Source organism: Hylobates moloch, unplaced genomic scaffold, assembly GCF_009828535.3.
Source record: "Hylobates moloch isolate HMO894 unplaced genomic scaffold, HMol_V3 SCAFFOLD_11, whole genome shotgun sequence".
Classification (NCBI taxonomy): domain Eukaryota; kingdom Metazoa; phylum Chordata; class Mammalia; order Primates; family Hylobatidae; genus Hylobates; species Hylobates moloch.
In genome coordinates, this window is record NW_026652286.1 from 28,153,174 (window position 1) to 28,169,590 (window position 16,417).

The 16,417-nt window shown below is 44.5% G+C and overlaps 1 protein-coding gene across 1 annotated transcript in view; it reads right to left on the minus strand.

Annotated features, from left to right (window-relative positions):
• The window catches only part of NAV2 (neuron navigator 2), a 780,691-nt gene that overhangs the window by 577,215 nt on the left and 187,059 nt on the right, over positions 1–16,417 (minus strand). The window lies entirely within an intron of this gene.

Below are 16,417 nucleotides of genomic sequence, written 5' to 3' on the forward strand. Positions count from 1 at the left end.
TGATGCTGTGATAATTTTGTTGTGAGGAATGAAATAGAGAAGGGCCCTTGGGCTTGTCTTTAGAAAGAGTGAGGAGCAAGGAGGAGAGGAGCTAGAAGACCTTGACGGCAACCAGTCTTGGTGGTGGGACATTAGGAGCAGTTCAGGGACAAGTTGCCACTGAAGGTGGGTGGTGGCAGCCACTGCAGGAGATGAAGGCAGGCGGGGCCCCCTGGCTCTGCAAGCTAACAAAGAAAGGGCTTTTGGGGCTCAGTCTGGCCCTTCAGGGATGGTGGCTGGGAATAGTCAATCGTGTTTACCCCCTCAGTTGCTGGGAACAATTGTCCCTCTCAGTCAGCCTATTGTCTCCAGTAAAGCAGGCACATAACTCCCATTGGCACTGATGGGATTATGTGCTCCTATCGGGACAGAAACAGAGCCTAAGCTTGAATAAGAGATGGGGAAGCAGTGGGTCCCCCTCCGCGACCTATCTCAATGCAGCCATTCGTTTGATTATCAGCTGAACACAGTGAGGCCTCTTTCAAGAGAACTATTCAACCCTGAGCATTTGTAGCCTGCCTGCTTCTTGATAACTTTTCAGGGAGTAGGACTGATTGCATCAAATTCAGTATGCAATGAAAAGGCTTCAAAATGCCCATGACATTCGATCTTGAATCAAAATGGCAGCTGATAATGGCTTTCCAAATGGCTGTGTTGTCTCAGTGGCCTTCAATCTTTTTGCTCCCATCCCCTAAGAAAAAGAATGTTGAAAAACATTTGGACTCCTTTGCACATTGTTAAACGACTCTCTAAAACTTACCATGATGTATGTACCTAAGTTTACTTTGTGTTAACAGGGAGTGAAAAATTGTATACATTTTTACGATTAAATAAGATTAATATTAAATATAATTAGAATAAGTATTTCACAATGTGATTAGAAAAAACACAAGCCTGAGCTACCCTAATCGGATAAAGCACACCACAAGATTTGGGATGGAGGAGGGATCTACTTTTTATCAAGTGGGAGAAGGGCCTCTGTGAAACCTTCTTGGATAGAGCTTCTTCTTGGGTAGATCAATTTTGAAAATGAGTAGACAAACAAGCTGAGATCTGGAAATCTATTCCCTTCAACTATTCATGCCTGCACATCCCTTGGAAGATCTTCATCTACCCTCAGTTTGAATACCATTGATCTAACTGATCTTAATGAGGCTCAGTACGTAGAATCAGAGAAACCTGTGACTTTGCAGAGGAAAGGCTGCCAGGGGATCAGAGAGCCATTTACAGTTCAGGGAAAGGGGAGAGGGATGAGAAATGACACAGGGCTCTTGCATTACATTTATATCTGTGGATTTTACAAAATATAGTTTGGAAAAGATGATAGTCCTGAGAAACATTCCAAGCACCTTGAGAAGAACTGGCATCACTAACCTATAATGTTCTCTGTTCTGTTATCAAAGCTTCCCGACACAAACCCAAAGACCATATTTCTAGTGCCAAGCTTTGCCTATAACAGGATTATGCACAATTCAGGTGAAGACTGGAAGTTCTCTGTGTTTTAGGCCCTTAGCTGATCTTTAAACGTGGCTTACTCTAAACCAATATTTCCATTTATCTCCCTTTTTTGACACCTCAGATGGTCTGAAACCCCAGGGTAAAACATCTAGCAAGATTTGGGATGGGGGAGGGATCTACTTTTTACCAAGTAGGAGGGGGGCCTCTGTGAAACCTTCTTGGATAGATCTTCTTGGGTAGATCAATTTTGAAAATGAGTAGACAAACAAGTTGAGATCTGGAAATTGATTCCCTTCAACTATTCATGCCTGCACACCCCTTGGACAATCTTCATCTACCCCCAATTTGAAGTCCATTGATCTAACTGATCTTAATGAGGCTCAGTACGTAGAATTAGAGAAACCTGTGGCATTGCAGAGGAAACGCTGCCTGGGCATCACAGAGCCATTTACAGTTCAGGGGAAGGGGAGAGGGATGAGAAATGACACAGGGCTCTTGCATTATATTTTTAGCCATACTGTTAGCAAACATTTACCAAGTACCTACTATATGCCAGGCTCTGTTCTAAGTATTGGAAATATTGTATTGAACAAGACAAAGTCCATGATTTTGTGGCCTTTAAATTGTAGTGGAAAGATATATATAAAATGTCATTATCTTGGTTGTGATATTGCACTAAAGTTTTGCAAGATGTTACCCATTGGAGCAAACTGGGTAAAGGGTACACAAAATCTCTCCATATTATTTCTTACTATAGTATGTGAATCCACAGTTATTTCAAGATTTAAAAGTTCAATTTAAAAAGATACATAAATAAAACACAAACACATAGACTATGACACAACAGCATAAAAAAAAAAAAGAAAGTTATAATTGAAAAATAAGTCTGGGGTCAGGCGCGGTGGCTCACGCCTGTAATCCCAGCACTTTGGGAGGCCGAGGCGGGCGGATCACGAGGTCAGGAGATCGAGACCATCCTGGTTAACACGGTGAAACCCCATCTCTACTAAAAATACAAAAAATTAGCCGGGCGCAGTGGCGGGCACCTGTAGTCCCAGCTACTCGGGAGGCTGAGGCAGGAGAATGGCGTGAACCCAGGAGGCGGAGCTTGCAGTGAGCCGAGATTGCGCCACTGCACTCCGGGCTGGGCGAAAGAGCGAGACCCTGTCTCAAAAAAAAAAAAAAAAAACGAAACAAAAAAAAAAAAAACAAAAAAAATAAGTCTGGGCCTGGCAGCTAATGCCTGTAATCTCAGCATTTTGGGAGCCTGAGGTGGGAGGATTGCTTGAGCCCAGGAGTTCAAGATCAGCCTGGAAAACATAGTGAGACTCCCATCTTAGCAGAAAAAAAAAAAACAACAACAAAATTTAGCCAGGTGTGGTGGTGTGCACCTGTAGTCCCAGCTACTCGGGAGGCTGAGATAGAAGGATTACATGAACCTACGAGGTCCAGGCTGCAATGAGTCATGACTGCCCCACTCTACTCCAGCATGGGTGAAAGAGCAAGACCCTGTCTCAAAAAAAGAAAAGAAAAAGGAAACAGAGGAGTGTGCTAGAACAGAACAGTGAGCTTCCACAGATTGATAGCTCAGGGAAGAGGCCAAGGTCAAGCTCAATGATGACAACAGCCACCTGGATCAGGCCACTCTAAAGATGTGTCACAACTTGGCTGGGTTATTGGACCTCACCAGGATCCTTCCAATATGAATGACATTTAAAGATACAGGAACCAGAAAAAACAAACCAAGAGAGTCTATTGGACTGAGCTCCTTTCTGTCTGGCATTTTCTTATCAGACATGCTGCAGAGCATAGGTGCTGCAGAAGAAACTGAGTAAGGAACCCAGGTCTGTGTTCTGGACTCTCCGTCTCATAACAGTCATGTGACCTTGGCAAGTTACTCATTTCTTTGGGACTCAGGTGCTTTCCCCACAAAATGCATCACTTAGGCCAGTGCTTCACAAGTATTTCACCTCTTAATCCTCATGACATCCTATGAGGCAGGTGCTATTATTATTTCCATTTTACGGATAAACAAACTGAGACTTAAAAACATTAAATAACTTTCCCAAGTCACAATAAAGTAGCAGAGCAGGGACTGGAATCCAGTTCTATTTTATTTAAAAAGCACTTAGACTAGATCAGATATACCTGTGAGATTGTGTCTAGAACTAAGGAAAGCCAGTCTGGAAGTGGATAGTAAAGGCGACCATATCTAGAATACACTTAAGAGCAGAAGCAAAAGAACATAGTCCACTTGGTGGCTGCTGAGCCAATTCTAAAGCCTGTCACTGAAATAATAAAGTGAAACTGACTGTCAGCTTCAACTGCACAGCAAATCAAATCCATGCAGCATGAAGGGCATGGTACTGAGAAAAGAAAGGAGTCTTGGTAGACTTGGGTTTGAATCCAGGCTTCATCATTTATTTTGTAGGATGCTTTCGGAAAGTTACTTGATTTCTCTGAGTCCCAGTTTCCTCAGCTGTAAAATGGAGATAATAATATTAGGCTTTCCTCGTGAGGTTGTTGTGAGGTTGGCTTAGAACACTACCTAGCACGCTGGGCAGTTTATTCATGTTGGGTGCTGTTATTATTATTGCTATTAGTTGTTGTTATTCACCTAGAGCTGGATAGCTCTAGAAAAGTTATTATTATTATTATTATAGAATTAAATAAAATATCACATATGGTAGTGGCTACATCAACATTCTCTTGCAGTTCTCCTCGATTTCTTTTTCAACACAAGCGAAGAATTGTTAGATCCCCAGGGACCCTTTTTATAATTTCCTTCCCTCACATAATTTAGACCTCACAAGGACATTGTCTCTTAAACAAGTTGAATTTTTGAAAGGCAATTAATTAATGTCTCTATTTTTTATTAATCAAAAGCATATATAATTGCCAATCTGAACTCCTGCTCTTCAGTAAATAACCAGTTACCATGCTGGTCTACTATAATTCTTGTCAATGGAAAAGATGTTTGTGCCCAAGTTCATGTCCCTCTAGTCTGACTATGATCAAGTAGAATATACCAGCAAGGCTTTTGGGAATGGTAAGAATGGCTCCCAGCCCCCATTATCATTTCCTGAAGGTTGTGAAGGACACAAACCTGGGACTAGTGGATAGCCTTAGACTTCGGCTTCTAGAACTCCAGGTCAGGGAGAAGGAGAGACGCAACATTTGGAGTCTGCCCACTAGTTGGGTACGTGACCTGGCACAAGTCACTTAACTTCTCCTTATCGATTCAGTAGGAATAACATTGATCTTGGAAGGCTTGTAAGCATTAGTAGTAAGTGCTGAACAAATATCAAAGCTCCAGTTTGTTTTCCAAATTTTAATGGGTATTGGCACATGGTGGGGAGTCTTGTCAAAGTGCAGATTGTGATTCACGGTGTGGGGTGGGGCCTGAGATCCTGCATTTTTAACATGCACTTCAGTGAGCTGGTACAGCTGGTCCCTGGATCACAATCAGTAGCAAGGATCTAATGCACCTTCCATATGAGGCTTAGAAAAAAGTACAGCGGTGTTCAAGTGGGGACACTTCAGTCCTAATCCAGCCAGCATAGTGCAGTCAACAGAGAGAGATCTTTGAAATCAACAGAGCTTGACCAAAATGTCAGCTGGGCCTCTAACTAGCTGGATAGCTCTAGGAAAGTTGATTTGCTTCACTAAGGCTTGGCTTTCTCTTCTGGAAACTGGAGACAAAACTGCTTCCACCTCATTAGATGGCTTGGAAGATTAACAGGGACCATGTATGTAAAGCACTCAACATAAGACTTGGCACGTAACATTGCTAAGTAAATTGTAGCTTTCTAATCTTCCACTACCTGGCTCTGTGACTCTAATCAAGTAACTTAACCCCCTCTGAGCCTGGGTTGAAGCCTATGAGCTGACCCATTGGCTCTTCTGCTTCTGTTTTCCTAGTTATGATACTGGGTCCTAATGTATCTGTGGCCACTGCCTTGGCCCTGTCTGCTCTGTTCTAGAAGCTTCAGCAAAAGATCTACACCCAGAAGGTGTAGATCCCCATACTCAACCCTGGGAGGCACATTTATTGTGTGCTTTCCTGGGGCTCAGTTGGACCACAAGAAAATGGATCCTCACGTTGTTGGGAGTTAATTGAGAACCTTAATTCTCAAACCCCTGAATCAGGCTTGATTGGGCCCACTGAACCCGTAAGGCCAACAGGGAATGGAGTTCAGCTCAGGAATGATGAGACCCTGTGATCAAAGGAGGTGGAAGAAACCACTGAGAGATAATTTATTAATAAGGGATAAATAGAATACTAATTAAGGCAGAGCTTTCAAGAAGGTAAATTCCCAAAGTAAAACTTTAAGGCAAATTCCCAAAGTAAAACTTCAAGGAATGCTCAAATAATTACCATTTTAATTAAAAGTATATCACCCGGTACAAATGGCAAGCCACCCCTTCTCACCATGAGGACGGCCTGAAATGCAAAGCTGGCTGCAACTTCCCAGGTGGAAAGGCTGTGAGCTGGTGAGTGAACCCAGGTCAGGCTGAGCTGTAGTTCCCTACCTGTGCCTCCTCTAGGCTGCTATTACTTGTTGGGCCCTTCTACTCCCCTGCAGCCTTACTCAGAGGGCAAAGTATGAGTGCATCTCCTGCTACCAAGGTTCCCACAACAGCTGCTCCATGTCCCAGGATTCAAACCCCCTTCTCTGCCTCTCTTTCCATTCCAGCAGCTTCTTAACTGTTTTCCCTGGTTCCTGTCTCACCTGCTCTCCTCAGAGCCACTGCCAAGCCACTCTCCACAGCCCTGCCTGCACAATCTTGCTAAAATGCAAATCTATGATGTCGTCCATTTGCTTGGAAAATCTCTACTGGCTCCTTGTTAACCACATCAATAGGAATAGCAATGATTTATTAAGCACTTATTATGTCCCAGGCACTGTGCTAAGGACTTATTTTGCACTCAAAACAGCCCTACAATGGAAATATTAACCACATTTCCAAAATGATAAAACTGAAGTTAAGAGATGTGAAATTGCTGGGCCAGTCATGCAGTGCATAAGTGGCAGAGTGAAGATTTGAACCAAGGTCTGAAATTAACTTCAAAGCTTACATCTTAACTAATAGTCTACATTGCCTCTTGGCTCCTTTTTGCTATAGGTTAGGGTCTGTTTCCTGGTGTGGAATGCAAGATCTCTCAGTTTTCCTCCTCTACTCCAGCTCCCTCATTTTCTGCTGCTTCAAACATTGCACAGGGAGCCCTGCAGCTCCAAGTTCCATGCCATTGCTCCTTCCCTACTCCCTGGGAGCCATCCATGATCCCCTGTATCTTCTTGCATCTGCAGATACTGTGTGATCCTCCTTTCCTCAAACTGAAGACCTTTCCTCATCTGCAAGACAGGTTCACTTGTTCCTTTCTCTGTGCTCCTTCACTTCTCTCTCTCTCACCCCTTTGATTGCTCTCCTTCCATGAGACACTGAGCTCATAGGAAGCAGGGACTGTGCTATTCAACTCGGCTCCTAGCACACAGCCTGATGCTGCTGAGTAGGTGCTCAACATGTGTTCACCAAAGCTGTTGGACCCATGATTACAACCATGCACTGAAGTCTGCACTGTGGGTACAGCAGGGGACAAACTGGATCAGGTCCCACTAGATCAGGTCCCTGCCCTCTGAGAGCCCACAGTCTAAGGGAGGAGATAAGCAATAAACAAATAAGCAAATAAACACGATGCTACCAGGGGTTGGCCAACACTCTGCAGGCACTAAGCAGAGAGATGCAGTAAGGAGTAACTGGAATGATAAGGTGGCCTATGACATGGGACTGTATAAATGGAGACCCAAATGAAGAGGAGCCACATGGGTGGTGTGGGGCGGCAAGTGCAAATGTCCTGAGATAAAACAATTCAGTGTGTCTGTGGATAAGATAGTTCCCAGAGGGGAGAGAGAGACAGACAGAAACAGAGGGGGTGGGGGTAGAGAAAGTGCATGTCTCAGAGAAGGTTTCGGTACGTGATATTTCCAGGAGGACAATTACTGAAAAGACAGGGAGAACCTGGTTTCATTGGGGTTTCACCCAGCCCTGCAGGAGGATGCCAGAGGGAGGAAAATGCCTAGGAACACCCAGCCTGACAGCTGGGACATGCGTGGACATGGTCAGCTAATGGCCTTTGTAGGAGGGAGAGAGAATTGTTTACACCAATGTTTGTTAGCCTTGAAGAAGGGGGTGGATATAATTTTGCACCCCAAGAACATTTCACAATGACTGGAGATATTTTTGGTCATCTCAACTGGGGATGGGGAGTTGTTGCTAATGGCATCTAGTGGGTAGAGGCCGGGGATGCTGCTAAATAGCCCACAATACACAGGACAGTCCTCCATCACAAAGATATATCTAGCTCCAAATGTCAATTGTGCTGAGGTTAAGAAACCCCAGTCTACACTATATTCCTGGTTGATGCATCTGACTCTACTCAGCTCCTTGATTAGTCCTAGACTGACAACCAGCTTTCTCCCATCACTGAAACTCACTCCAACCCACTTTTCTCCTTCTTCCACCTCTAGCTCAGGAAACGTTCTCACAACAACCTGACCAAGGGAATCCCATTCAGTACCAATATGTGTGGACACTGGTCCTTTACTTGCAAATAATATGGTCAAAGAGCACTAAACCCAGAGTCCACAAGATTGGGGATGAGTTACCTCTACACTCCAACATCAGTTGCCTTCCTTTCTGTTGACCTTTTTGCAGGGACACTCCATTCCCATGAAAGTAGAGGGTCCCCAGAGACAAACTATGTTCCCCTTGTATGTGAGACAACCCTTTGAAGTTGCCTTGTATCATAAGAAGAGGTTGCCCTTGGGCTCCAGCCACATGCTAGTAAGTTTAGCTCAAGAATTATGCATCAATCCCAGCAGGGAGGCAGGGGGCTTTAAGCCATTGGCCTGAAATAACTCTAGCCTGCAGCCTGGCTCCACCACCGTGAGTAGCCTGCTCCCTTTTTGGCCTCAGTTGCCTCATTAGTGAAATGGGAATCATAATACATGGCTGTTTATGATGATTAGTGATTATATTAATATAAATCACCTAGTAGATGTTCAAAGTACTGCAGCTAGTATTACTGTTATGCCAGAGCTGGAAGAGGAATTAGAAATCACCCTGTCCAGACTCTTCATTTTATAGATGCAGATGCTGAGGCCTGGAGAAAGAAACAGATGGACTTGTTTTCTGGGTTTTGAGATGGTAGAGTAGACATTATACTCGCATATTACTGATGAGAAAACAGTCCAGCAGTGAACCAGGCGAGCTGAAAAGCTTGGCCTTTCTGGGCAATGCCACGCAGCTAGTGCTGGATGATGCCCTGTGTTACAATTCTGGCCATCTGTGAGTCCTGAATCCCCAGACCAAAGCCCTGCAGAGCAGCTCCACAGTGGCTCCTATTCCAGAAAAGACCTTTCACTGCCCAACTTTCCACTGGGCTCGAAATGGATCATGAATCTCCCTGCTCAAAAATTTGCTGTGCTAGTGCTCAGTCCTTTATACTTCTATTACTTTCCATTGCTTTTAATGGCAAACACCACAATTACTTTTGCCCCAACCTAATTTTTTTCTTTCCCTTTATCCTCTACCACTCCCTTGGTGATTTCCTCAACTCTCACAGCTGTTAATACCATCCATATACTGGAAACTCCCAAACTTACTAAATCCCATTGATTCTAAACCAACATTTTTTCCACATTTTAATATCTCTGAAGTTGCAGTGTGTCCTAGCTTAATGGACAGTGCTTTTTCTTGGTAGTAAATAAAATAATGGTCTTATAGTCAGTGGCCTCTTTGATTTGATTAAATATTGGACATGTTTGCCCCTAGAACACACCCTTGAATTCCAAACTCAAAAATCACAATGGCTTTTCAACACATCCCTTGGACTGGTAATAGACATCTCAAACACAAGTGAGTCCAGTTGAATTCTCAACCTTTCAGTCTCCCCTGTCTCAGCAACTGGCAATCCCATCCCTCCAGTTGTTCAGGCCAAAATCTTGGAGTTACCATAGACTCCTTTCTTTCTCTTGTAATCCAATCTGTCAACAAATTTTGCTGGCTCACTTAAAAATAAATTCTGAATCCAATCATTTCCTACCAATCTGCTACCATTATCTGCAGAAAAGAACTTCTTATTTCTTACCTAGATTATCTCCATTGCCTCCTAACTGGCCCCCTTTTCTTTGACTACCTACAGTCTTGGCTCAGAGCAGCAGCCAGAGTGAGCCTGTGATTAAAACAGCCCTAGCTCCCTGCCCAAATCACTCCCTGCCTCCTTACTCTGGTGCATTTTTAAAGTAACCTATAATTAGGTGCTATTACATATATTTCTTTCTTTCCATGTCTATCTTCTGTTTCCCCTACCAAAATGTGAGCCCCATGAAGGCAAAGACTTTATCTGTCATGTTTAGTGCCTAATCCCTACTTTCTAGAATAGTCTATATATTTCTTCAGTACCTACTATATGCCAGGCAATAAATACATAAATACATAGAAATAATAGTAATCTTTGTTGGATGAATATTATAAATACTTGTTGAAATACATATTGATATTTAATAAATAAATACTAGTTGATAAATGAAGTATATATAAATATTTGTTGAGTGAATCAGTTTTCACAGGATAATGCTTTCAAGGGAGCAATGGCTATGAAGTCAAACTAACCTGAGTTCAAATTCTGAATATACTACTTCGTGGCTGTGGGACTTGGGAGATTCATTTAAACTCTCAGCCTGTTTCTAATCTGTATAATTAGAAGAATTAGGCCCACCTTTCAGGGCTGTTTTGAGTTAATGTGCATACAGTGCGTGCACAGTCCCTGACGTATAGCAGGTGCTTGGTTTTTTATCATTTATTACTTTATTACTGTTGTTCCAACCTCTACATTTAGCCACGGAGCTCTGGAGCTTGTCACAAAACCACAGCACATTTCCGTGGAAGGTGAACTCAGAGCAGAAGCACAGCGGTGTCCATGCTTTGGGGGCGGGAAGACTTGGATTCGAGTCCACGTGATGCCATCCATCAGCAGGGTGACTCTGGCCATGCCATTTAACCCCTCTGAGCTTCAGTGTTCTCAGGCATGAAGAGGAAATAATGACCACATCTATTTCATACAATTGCTGTGAGCCCTTCTGGTGCGCATGATATGTGTGTAAAGCACATAGGGCACAGCCAATTCTAAGCAAATGCTACCTTGCATTATTACCATCTAACTTGACAGAGCTCAGTCCCTGCCTCCTGATGCCCAGGGTGCTGCTTTGAGCTTCATGCCAGCCTGCCTGCCTGTGGATACACACAGTGGTAGGAGCTTGCAAAGGCTGTCCTGTAACTACAGCTACCTCCTAAGAAACAATCACACCCCACCCCACGCAGAGGCAGTCCCCACACTGCCTCCTTGCCGGGGTCACCAGAATGCTAATGCCAGGCTATGGTCCCGCCTGCAAGTGATCTTCCTCACCATTTCCAGTGGCGACAATGGTGACTTGGTCAGGGGACTTCTGACCCTCCAGCTGCCACCAGTGTGCTTTGTTGGGCCAATGGTTTCCACTGGGGGAAGGGAGATAGACAAATGCTGATTTTTCCATTCGAAATATCCCATGACCTTCCAGCAACCTCCCACACTCCTAGAGGGGGAGGTAAATGGTAGTAAAAAAGATGTTTTCTTTCTGTAAAGAAAAGCTACGCTTTGTGTTCCACTCTAAATTGTCTTTGTGACTGGAACCCAACTAATTCAGAAGTTAGAACACCTATGTAGGGCAGGAGGCCCACTGGTCTCTTCACTGGTCACTGAGTGATTTGAAGAGGTTACTGTGTGAGGGGCTCAGGACAAGGGGGTGCCCTGTCCTATTCCCTCAGCAACTTCCACCCCACATCAGCCACCAAGGGGAACCCTGGACCTCTGTGCTGGTGCTCCAGTGGTCACTAGGGCAGAAAAGGTTTCTGCACCCCTGAGACTTATATCCTAGTTGGGGAGACAGGCCCCAAAGGACATAAAGACATAAACAAGGTAATTTCCATTCAGGTAAGGGTTCCAAAGAAAAAGAGAAAGGTGACATGTTAGAGAATTACTGGGGATGGGGTGGGGCGGGTCTCAACTGCCACTGTAATTGGGGTGGTATTTGGGGGGCCTCCCAGAGGAGGTGTCACTTCCATGTCCTTTCACACAAGTACACACTCTCTCAGGGAGCAGCTGTACCCCCAGCACTAAATCTACTGCCCGCAAGAACTAGACAACCATGCATGTGTGTTAAATGTTAATGTTAGTCAATGCAATGAGATGTAGCTGTAGATCTAAATGCTTCTTAACCTTATGACTAACTCAGTAACTTCAGCTCCTGCTTTCCAAGAGCTAATCCGAGGAACAAACTACAGTGAAGTTTTCATGGGGCACCAATAACATGAGAAAAATAAAGACAATATTGGGAGTTTTTATACAAAAATCTAATTTTTTTAGTGTTTATTCTGAGATTAAGTTCTTTCCGACTTGGAGTGTGTGTGTGTTTGTCTGTGTGTGTGTGTGTGCACACGCGTGCCAAAATGCCCTTTCTTTTATAAAATAATGGTGCTGGATGTTAACTTTTAGGTTTCTTTTTCTTTAGTGTTTTTTCTTGGCAAAATAAGTTTCTTCTCATTCTTTTTTTTTTTTTTTTTTTTTTTTTTTTTTGAGATGGAGTCTCGCTCTGTCACCAGGCTGGAGTGCGGTGGCATGATCTCAGCTAACTGCAACCTCCACCTCCTGAGTTCAAGTGATTCTCCCTCCTCAGCCTCCCGAGTAGCTGGGACTACAGGTGTGCACCACCACACCAGGCTAATTTCTGTATTTTTAGTAGAGACAGGGTTTCACCATGTTGGCCAGGATTGTTTCGATCTCTTGACCTCGTGATCCGCCCACCTCAGCCTCCCAAAATGCTGGGATTACAGGCATAAGCCACCATGCCCAGCCTTCCCATTCTTAAAAAATATTATTGGGAATTCAACAATCTGGGAACCACTGTTTTATAGACTTTTTACTTGGCAGCCTGAAGGCTAAAGGAAAACTAGCTTCATTTTGGAAGGGAGCTGGTAAATGCCTTCCAGCCGCCTCTGTGCACCTGCTGGAGTCCATCCCTGTTTTGGCAGTGAGATGATGGGGTTTCCGGTCTTTGAAAGTCAGACACTGTGTATGAGAAATGGACTCACCTGCAGTTTCAGTAAAGGATGAAAAATAAGAGATATGGCACACTGTTCCCTCAGCAGTGTCCCTAAACTGCAAAATGCTCCTTATCACTAAAAATTACTGGGGATGAGGGAAGGCAAAGACCAGAAGGTCATGAAAAGAACTGCCCAGGGTCCATGATGGCTGATTTACAGGAGATTTATGCAAAAGATCTTCCTCAAACCACGTCCTTTTCTGCTACCATTTTTCTTTTCCCTTTTTCCCTCCATGGCCCCCTCCCAGATTAAAAACATGAAATTGGGGTGAGAGAAGAAGCATTGGGAGTGTGCTATGTTTCCTCGGTACAAAAATTATTAATCCTTCATGCCTGCCGTGTACCACAGAGCAGGGAACGTGGCTTGATTTCACAAAGCTCTGGGAAAACTTCCCCACTGCCATGTCCCTACCATTTGTTAAGAGAAACAATTGCAGCCTGATTCCCAGGATTGTGTGTGTGTGTGTGTCAGGGCAGGGAGCTATCTCCTTGTGACTTGGCTGCACCCTCAACCCCACAAGGAAGTGGCAGGGAGGTCTGTAGAATTCCCCTCTGTAGGAGTGCTGGTGGGAGGTGGGCTTGACCATTCAGAAGGGACCACCCCAGATGCAAATCAAGAGCCTAAGTCAGAGTGCATTCCAAGTGTGTGGACCCTAAGACAGACAAAAAGACATCATATACTTTGCAAAATACTGTGAGAGACCAAGCTGCAGAAGTTCATGGTTGGCGTCTGATAAATTCAAGAGAGTGCTGGATGTGGAGAGAGTTGCTGAGTGGACAGGGGTGGGGGTGGGGCATGGTGCTACCATGTTGAGGCTAGGAAAAGCAGTTTCAATGGGCTGGAGAGCCTGATGTCTGTCCACTGGAAAGTTGAGGCTCATTGGACTGGTGCCTGATACAGACTTGGGAAAGTTAAAGGCAAGGGAGTGTGGCTATCGGCTGGGAGATAATGAAAGATGGAGAGAGAGAAAGAGCAATGAATTAGTCCATTTTCATGCTGCTGACAAAAACACACCTGAGACTGGGTAATTTATAAAGAAAAAGGGGTTTAATGGACTCACATTTCCACATGGCTGGGGAGGCCTCATAATCGTGGCAGAAGGCAAAAGGTACGTCTTACGTGGCAGCAGACTACAGAGAATGAGAGCCAAGCAAAAGGGGAAACCCTTTATAAAACCGTCAGATCTCGTGAGACTTGTTCATTACCATGAGAACAGTATGGGGGAAACTGCCCTCATGATTCAATTATCTCCCACAGGGTCCCTCCCACAACACGTGGGAATTATGGGAGCTACAATTCAAGATGAGATTTGGATGGGGACACAGCCAAACCATATCAAGAGAGATAAACAATAGAGATGGTGGGGGTGGGGGGGGTTGGAGAAGAATGCCATAGCATGGAGAAATAAACCAACTCTCTCTCCCCAGCAGCAGCCAAGGAGCCATGATCGCCAGGGACCTGGGACATCCTCAGGAATGTTGACCTGAGAAGGAAAGCTGGGATGAAGAAGAATTACCACTACCTTACTCCCAAGGTTTGTGGGTACAAAAATGGCATTTTCCAGATATGGACTTTGTATAACAGAAAGAGTCGGCCCAGGGAAGTAACGGACCTCAGCAGAAAGCTGGAATGAACTTCAGATTTCCTAAGGGGCTGCCAAGCCAGTTGTGGCCTCAGGATCAAGTGCAATCAGCCAGGTCAGGGGATTGTAGGAGAGCTTCCCCAGCCATCCTGGGGACTCTGAGAAAGTGGGAAAGACCTCTGCTGCAGAGTGGGTTTTAAGAGTCTGCCAATAAGCACAAGCACACCAGGGAATTAAGAACTGTCTTTCCCTCTTTTCCCCTTCTTCTTCATCCAATCCTGGAGTGTGCAGTGAGTAAACAATGGGTGAAAAAAGAACAGAGAAAGATATAAGAGGCCAATCATACTCATTCCCCTGAGACAAGGCTGGCTCTGAAGCTGACTTTATAAAGAGAAGGGGAGAAGATTGATCTCCAATTCAAATGCAGAGTTGGAATTAGCACACAGGACTGGGAATTCCAATTACAGAACTGAGACTGTGTTTTGTGACTTCAAGTTATGCAAGATCTTACCTAACAGAGGGCAAAAACATTGTGGGCCCTCTTTGAGTTTTCACTGCAGGGGAGAAGAAAACACTGAGAGACAAAAATGAAGTCATGTTCTGCTCATTCTAAGAGTTATGCTTGATTAAAATACACAGTGAATCAGGAACCAGGAGGAGCTATAATGGCCCTGGGGTGATTTTTTTTAAAAAGACAAGGCAGAAAGGACAGGTCTGCCTTCGTGACACTGTGGCAGTAGGGCCGTGTGTGGACCTCTCAGCATGATGCTGAGAGAGAAGGAACCCTTCTTCTGGGGCAACATTTCACAATGCCCACCCAAACCTTTGCACCTCCTGACAGGGAGGCGGGGAACATTATCAGGAGAGGTGGGACCTATCCCTGAGACCTGGGCCTCCACCCTAGGATACTCGTCCAGCTGCCCATAAGCCTGAAGACTGGTTTTCCTGAACTACCAATCTCAGCAGGTCATCAGATAAATACCTGGGATTCCATATCAATGAGGGAGAAAGGTTAAACTTCCTCAAAGGAAGGGAGGGCAGGTAGGTTATCTCCAGGAGGCATTTTTTGTCTCCTAGATAAGAAAATGCAGAATGAGGGCACTGTTCCACGATGTGATGGGTATTTCTCCAACCACTTCTTCTGCGGGAACAAAACTATCCCCGCAGTTTTGCCCGCAACCCCCTCACTGAGAGAAGTGCCCACTTTGCAAAGATGGGCAGGTTCTCACTGAAGCTGCTTACTACCTCGGGGACTCCCCAGCCTTCTAACCTTCTTCCCCTGCATGGCTCCCTGGGCACACAGACTTGTCAACACCTTCCTAAACAAGATGTGTGGTTTCCACATCACTAACGATAGACCGTAGTCCTCACTTCCTCTGCCTGCGCCCCCTCTTCTATTTCACTCAGACCAAGTTTGGTGGCAGGCTGAAGGAAGCATATCCAACACTACTTAAGAAATTCATGCTAGAGTGGTTTGGGGTTGGCACACAGCAAAGCCTGAGCATTTCTGATGATCTGAAACATGGTGTAGGAAAGAAGCCACTGGAGACCAACGCATGGCTTCAGCTCTGCCACCTGCTTGCTGTGTGTCCTTGGGCAAATCAATGCACCTCTCTGGGGCCCAGTTTCCCCATCTGTCAATGACATGGGTTGGACAGAAAGATCCTTTCTAGCTCTAATGAACTCCAGTTCTGTGAAATCCACTCTGGCTTAGGACGCTGCACTTTAGCTTGAATTTATGACCCAGACAACAATTTGAACACTAATTTGATATTTCTTTTATGGAGAAACGAATGTCATTCACAGGGTAATAACCAGGAAGCCAATTCAAACCCGGGATTAACAGGAAGAAAAAAAACCCATGTCTCCAAACTTGCTAAATGTAATTGTGTTTACACAACACTGATCTTATACCACTCTAAACACTAAGCTGTAAGTGTCTGTTAGCTGAAGCCAAAGGGCTTGGATATCACAGTCCTAAATAACGATTGTAGAAAGCCCAGAAACTTGTAAAGAATTAGCAAGAAAGAGACACCGTCTCCTAGGGAAGTCCTTAGAGCTTAGGAAAATTTGAGAGTGGGGTGCTGGGACTTCCCAATGTGAAATTAATATCTTAAAAAAAAGATACAAACAATA